The sequence below is a fragment of the Papaver somniferum genome, unplaced genomic scaffold (assembly GCF_003573695.1).
Source record: "Papaver somniferum cultivar HN1 unplaced genomic scaffold, ASM357369v1 unplaced-scaffold_133, whole genome shotgun sequence".
Classification (NCBI taxonomy): Eukaryota; Viridiplantae; Streptophyta; class Magnoliopsida; order Ranunculales; family Papaveraceae; genus Papaver; species Papaver somniferum.
This window is the reverse complement of record NW_020622492.1, coordinates 3,690,588-3,696,832: the sequence shown is the minus strand read 5'-3', so window position 1 is coordinate 3,696,832 and position 6,245 is coordinate 3,690,588.

Sequence of the window (6,245 nt, the reverse complement as noted above, 5' to 3'; positions counted from 1 at the left end):
AAATAGGTAAAATTTGTCAAAGATAAAGTTTCTTCTCAACCAAAACTTTCCACGGTTGACAAAAGTAAAGTATCTCTACCAACTACGGATGGCGAAAAGAGGAAATCCTGGCAAGCTCCAAATAAAGCACATACACATTCAGGTAATACTAAACATAACTTTTTCCATTCTACTAAACATTGTTTTTATTGTGGAAAACCAGGTCACTTGCAAAAGAATTGCAGATTTCTTAAACGGTATAATACCAGATCTGATTCTGTAAGGATGACAAGATCTGATGTTCCTAACTGGAGAAAAACTGAATCTCATAATATCAGTTCTTTCAGTATTCCCCCCAAGAAGTTTCGTAATTATATTGCGGAGAAAAGGAAATACGTTGCTCTAAAAGCTACTCAGAAATGGGTACCAAAGAAGATCAATAAAGCAACAAGTAGACAAGAGTTCGACAAGGGATAACATCTTAAAAAGGTATGGAGAAGTTATTGAAAGTTCCAAGGAAGTTGTTAAATTCCTAGATTCCATGTTTGATCTTGTTTTAAATACCTGTGGTGAGCAAGATTTTGTTCACCTCAACACAACCTAATTGTGTTGGAAGTGCATCCTCACCAAGAAGCCCTAATAAATGCGGTGAAGATTGCAAAAAAATTGGGGCGCACATATTATGTTGGGAAATTTCTGAATATGTGGAACAATTTATTGTTTCGAGCTGAGTTTATCTCGCTTACATATTCCTCAAAATATGTGTTGGTAAGCATTCGCTTTAACCAAGTTCATCTTTACCAAGTGACGTAAGTCATGTTATGTTTCAATCACTTTGAAAATGGCTTTGACGAGAAATGGTTTGTGAATAACAACTATATAACGTCCTCTAAGAATGTTTCAATGATTGGAATGAGAGTTTAGATTATATAACCAATGGTGGACATAAACAAGGTTGTGGAAACACATTTATCTACAAGTCCTATTCCTTGAACCAAAGTTTGCGAACTTTGTTGATCAAGAGAACCGGAAGAATGGCGTGAGCCAAGTACGCGAACTGCTGAAGTTCTCAAACCCGAGAATTTCTGCTGGATCTGACAAACTATTTGCGTGAAACTAAGTCCGCGAACTCAGTCCGCGAACCGGCGAAGTTCTCATACCCGAGAATTTCTGCTGGAGTTTGTAAACTCTGCCCGGTAACTTAAGTCCGCGAACCTAGTTTGCGAACTTGAGTGAGGTTATATCAAAAGATGATTTTTTTTGAACTTATTTATAAACACTAATAAATGCAGTTTACAAACCGTGGCTATAAAGTTCATGAACCGATTCAAGTGAATCAAATCATCTTTGCTTCAATTGTGTCTCGTGTACTTACATAAGATTTTCTTGCAATTGAACAACTCTCTAACCAGTTCATGTGAAGTCATTTTGACTAGTTATGGTTAAGATGAATATGGTTAGATGCCACATGTATGAGTCTTAATTACCTAACTTATTCTGTGATTGAAATTCTTATGAATAACAGGTTAGAAGCAATAATCAATGCCATGGATGTTGGTTTTTATTGCAAACAAAACCTTTTTCATACTCGTATGGTAACCATTCTTGGTGTAAATCCTTGTGGAAAAGGTTATTCTTCCTTCTAAGCATATCATTTCTTGTTTATACAAGTGTGTATCTTAGAAAAGATGATCACAATACATGGTCTTATAATCATATACTGTGTATTGTTACCATGAGATAGTTCTATTGTTTCTAGTAACATGATCTCATGAGAGACTTTCAATGGTCGGTTCTTAACTCGTATCTCCTTGTAGGGTTTCTAAAACCCAATAAATCCTTATCTCTGGAATAAGGTCGCTCATGTTGTTCTTTCGGGAATGACATCAAATGGGGGAGAGTTCTTTTGAACTTGTGCTTAATGGTCATATCTTGAGGGGTGTGCGGTCGTGGAATATTAGAGGGGTTATCTTGTATCTTTAAACTCCTTGATGAATGCATTTATCCTTGGATTTATGATTGCATCTAAATTAGTTGGTATGTATTTTGTCTTTTTAGTCATGAAATGTCTCTTTCGGAAATTTCATTATGATCCCGTTCTTGTACCGTTGCCAATTTTATTGACAAAAAGGGGGAGAATTAATATGTAGTTCACACTAAAAATTCATATGGTTTTCGGATCATTGTGTAAGGGGGGTGGTTTCCATGTGAGATGGATGATTGACTAAGGGGGAGTGATACATATCACCGTAGTATTATTTTCAAAGTTGTGATACAATGAAACTTTGATGATGTGTAATAATACTATTATGTATCTTCAACAAGTACATGATGAACACACGCAGAGTTGAAGAACCAAGGAAATTAAGCTTGTCGATTTTGCTGTTAACGAGTACAATCCATATGTAAAATGGTTTTGTCACTAAAATTGACAAAGAGGGAGATTGTTAAAGCACTACTCGGTTGAACCCACTAGCATTGGTATGTCAATTTAGTTTTCAATTTTAGTTGCCAAAATGCATTCTTGATTTAGCATACTAAATATAGTTTCGGACTAGATTAGGTATAAGAAGTTGAATCGAAGCTATCCTTAAAGTATGAATATTGAAGATTGAAAACTACAAGAAGACATCAACAAGTACTACATCAACAAAGGTTTTTGATTGATTTCATTTGGATTCTTGTCCAATTCTACCTTTCTAATCTATCAAGATAAATGCTCACTCTATGGAACAATTCCAATGACTGTAAATGTACATTTATGTATATATACCTGAGGTTATTTGATTCATGACCTTGGAGACAATAACCTTTATTCTTATAAAGAATCTTATGTTATAGTGAATGAGCTTATGAATCCAACGAGCGAAGAATCACTCAATTCCGAGTTATAACGATGAAGTTATGAGTGATTTATTAAAGTTCGTTAGTAGGAAACAATTCATGGGTTGTTTGTAACAGTTCATGGACTTGGGCCCAATTACGTGACCAAAAGCTATTTTTGGTTAAGTTGGTGATGTTTCCTTGTATAAGCAAGATGGCTATTAATCCAAACATATTTGATTACCATATTAAAGTGTTTGTGATAACTTTTAATTCCTGCCTAAGATAGAATGTAATTTATTCACATAAATAAATATTTGCTAATTAATTATTTAATTAATTGTTTATGCATAATATTTGTAACTTAGGAAATACTCCCATATTTAGGAGAGTCTTGAAAAAGGAAAATAGCTTTGCTTAGATTTCAAGCTATTGTTCATTATAAATAAAGGGTTCGTGAGTTTACACGTTTTTCATCCCTTTTGGAAAATAGGCGTAAGCTTTGCAGGTTGTTTCCATGTTTTCTATTCTCCGTGAACAAGAGTGAGATAAAGTCTTTGATTATACAACTTGTAATCTAGGTTTTTCACCTCTTGTCTATTCTAAGGTTTTCTCTTCTGATATAAAACCATTCAAGAGTTGTTGATCATAAACCCTAGGTTTTGATAGATTTCAGTTTCTGATCATACCAACACTTGTTAGTCGAAATCGGAGACTATAAACAAAAACTTATATTGAGGCATCTCGTAAAATCCTTGAGAAGTTTTAAACAAGATATCTCTAGATTTATTCTAGTTATTCTTGTTGTAGAGTTATTAGGTTTCTCTTCCTATTTTTGAAGAGTATAATAATCCCTAATCTACAAGTTTATTTTGATATTACTTTTACCTAGTAATTGTTTTTATCAAAATTAACACAAGATTTCCAAAACCTTGATTCATATCTAAAGGGAAATCAAACCGGTGTTTTGTGCAATCAAAATATCGAATCGTATCAATCTTGTTGTGGTATCTTCTATAGAGAGCCTCGGGTTCTTCTAAAAGATTTGTTTGAATAATTTCTAAAGAGAATCGGTATTTTGCTAGGAGTTCTACAGTGCTTAAGAAGGTATTACATCTAGTCCGAATAGGTAGTAGGAAATTGGTGTAATAGCTTATAATCAGTGTGTGTTTATTATGGACTAGGTCCCGGGGTTTTTCTGCATTTACGGTTTCCTCGTTAACAAAATTCTGGTGTCTGTGTTATTCTTTTTCCGCATTATATTTAATTTATATAATAGAAATATCACAGGTTGTACGTTAAGATCAATCATTTCTTGTATCCGGCCTTAGGGTTGTTGAGCGAATTGATTGAAACTTGAACATTGGTCTTTGGTACCGTTCAAGTTAATCCTCTTATATTCAATCGGGCTCGCAAATCCCTATTTGCTGATTGCGGATTGAATTAAGAGATAGAGATATAAAAAAATTTTATATACTTTTTATAAATTGAGTCTAATGTCTAGTTGATTCTCTTGAAAGTATATTGGACTTTGTCTATTCAGATTGCCAAACGAAATATTGGGTATGGTTGTTAGACCCCCGCTTTTTCAATTGGTATCAGAGCAGGCAAACACGCTAAGACCTCATAAGTCTGTGTATGTAGCAATCTGATTCTATGGACAGAAGTGCTATCTCTGTACATGTACCGCCAGTCTTCGATGGCACAAACTATTTATGGTGGAAAATTGCTGCGCGTTCTTTTATTCAAGCGCGAGATTTTCGATCATGGGTTCGTATTGTTAATGGCTATAATCCTCCATTAGTTACAGTAGACGGTGTAACTATTGTAAAGGATATTGGTGATTACGAGGATCTTGAGATTCTTGCTGCAAAGAAAAATTCTGATGGATTAAATGCTATCATCCATGCCATTACCCCAGATCTTCAGCACCACGTTACTACGTGTAATAAGTCTAAAGAGGCTTGGGATATCTTAGAAACCGTATTCGAAGGGAATGCTGCATAAAAGAAGCAAGGCTTCAAAATCTAGCTTCTGACTGGGAAAACCTTCGCATGTCTGATGATGAAACCTTTGATGAGTTTAACCAAAGGCTTTCTCAAATAGTTAACTCCTCATTTTCGTTCGGAAGAACTATTCCGGAGAAAGATATTGTGTGCAAAATTCTCAGGTCTCTACCATCAAGATACGAGTCTAAGAAACAAGTCATTGAAGAAGGAAACGATCTTTCTACACTCTCCATAAATACTCTTGCTGGAAAGCTAAAGATCTTTGATAATGAACACACATGAAAAGAGGTGATTTCTCTTAAAGTTGCAAACAATTCTGAATCCTCTAAGGATAAATCTGGTTCGCCAGATACTAAGGATGTTACTCCATGACAATTTAGAAAACTCTTGAGAGACAGGAAAAGGAGTTTTTCTAAAGGTGCAACATCTCCTAATGATGATGTACAATGTTATAACTGTCGTGGTTTCGGGCACTTGTCTTCAGTATGTCCTAGCTGGAGCCGTAAACAATCGGCATATGCAGCAGATTTGCCTACTCTTGATGATGGACCTGAATTTTATAATCCCCAATAGTTGGCTGGCGAGGTTGCATTAGCTTTTGAAAAAATTCTTGCGGATACTGATTCTGATTCTGACAAAGAAGTGTTCCATGTGGATCCAGTTGCTAATAACCTTCTTAAAGAAAGTCATAAAAAACTCTCGGAAGATGAAAACACCATTTTCAGTGAGAAAGTTAAATATGACAGACTTCATAGTCGAAATAAAGACTTGCAAGACCAACTTGATTCTAGTGGTGCAAGAGATTATCTCAACGAAATACGAAAGCTTAAAGAAGAAATTGCTGAAGGTCGTGATCTGGAAATTATTCTTCAAGCAAAGCTAGATAACTTAGAAAACATTGAGATGAACTTGTTATTTGATTCAGAACGAGAAGATCTCAAAGTTCAATATGAATCATCCAAGAAAGATCTAGTTATTGCGCTTGAGAAGGTCAAAAGTTTGGAAGAAGAAAACTCGAGCTTAAAAGAGAGTTTGTCTTGAAATAGCAGCTCAGATAAATTAACCTCAATATTAGGAGCATGTAGAATTCATCGTGATACACGAGGATTTGGCTATGAAGGAATAGGCGCTCCTAGTATTTGCAAATAGGTAAAATTTGTCAAAGATAAAGTTTCTTCTCAACCAAAACTTTCCACGGTTGACAAAAGTAAAGTATCTCTACCAACTACGGATGGCGAAAAGAGGAAATCCTGGCAAGCTCCAAATAAAGCACATACACATTCAGGTAATACTAAACATAACTTTTTCCATTCTACTAAACATTGTTTTTATTGTGTAAAACCAGGTCACTTGCAAAGGAATTGCAGATTTCTTAAACGGTATAATACCAGATCTGATTCTGTAAGGATGACAAGATCTGATGTTCTTAACTGG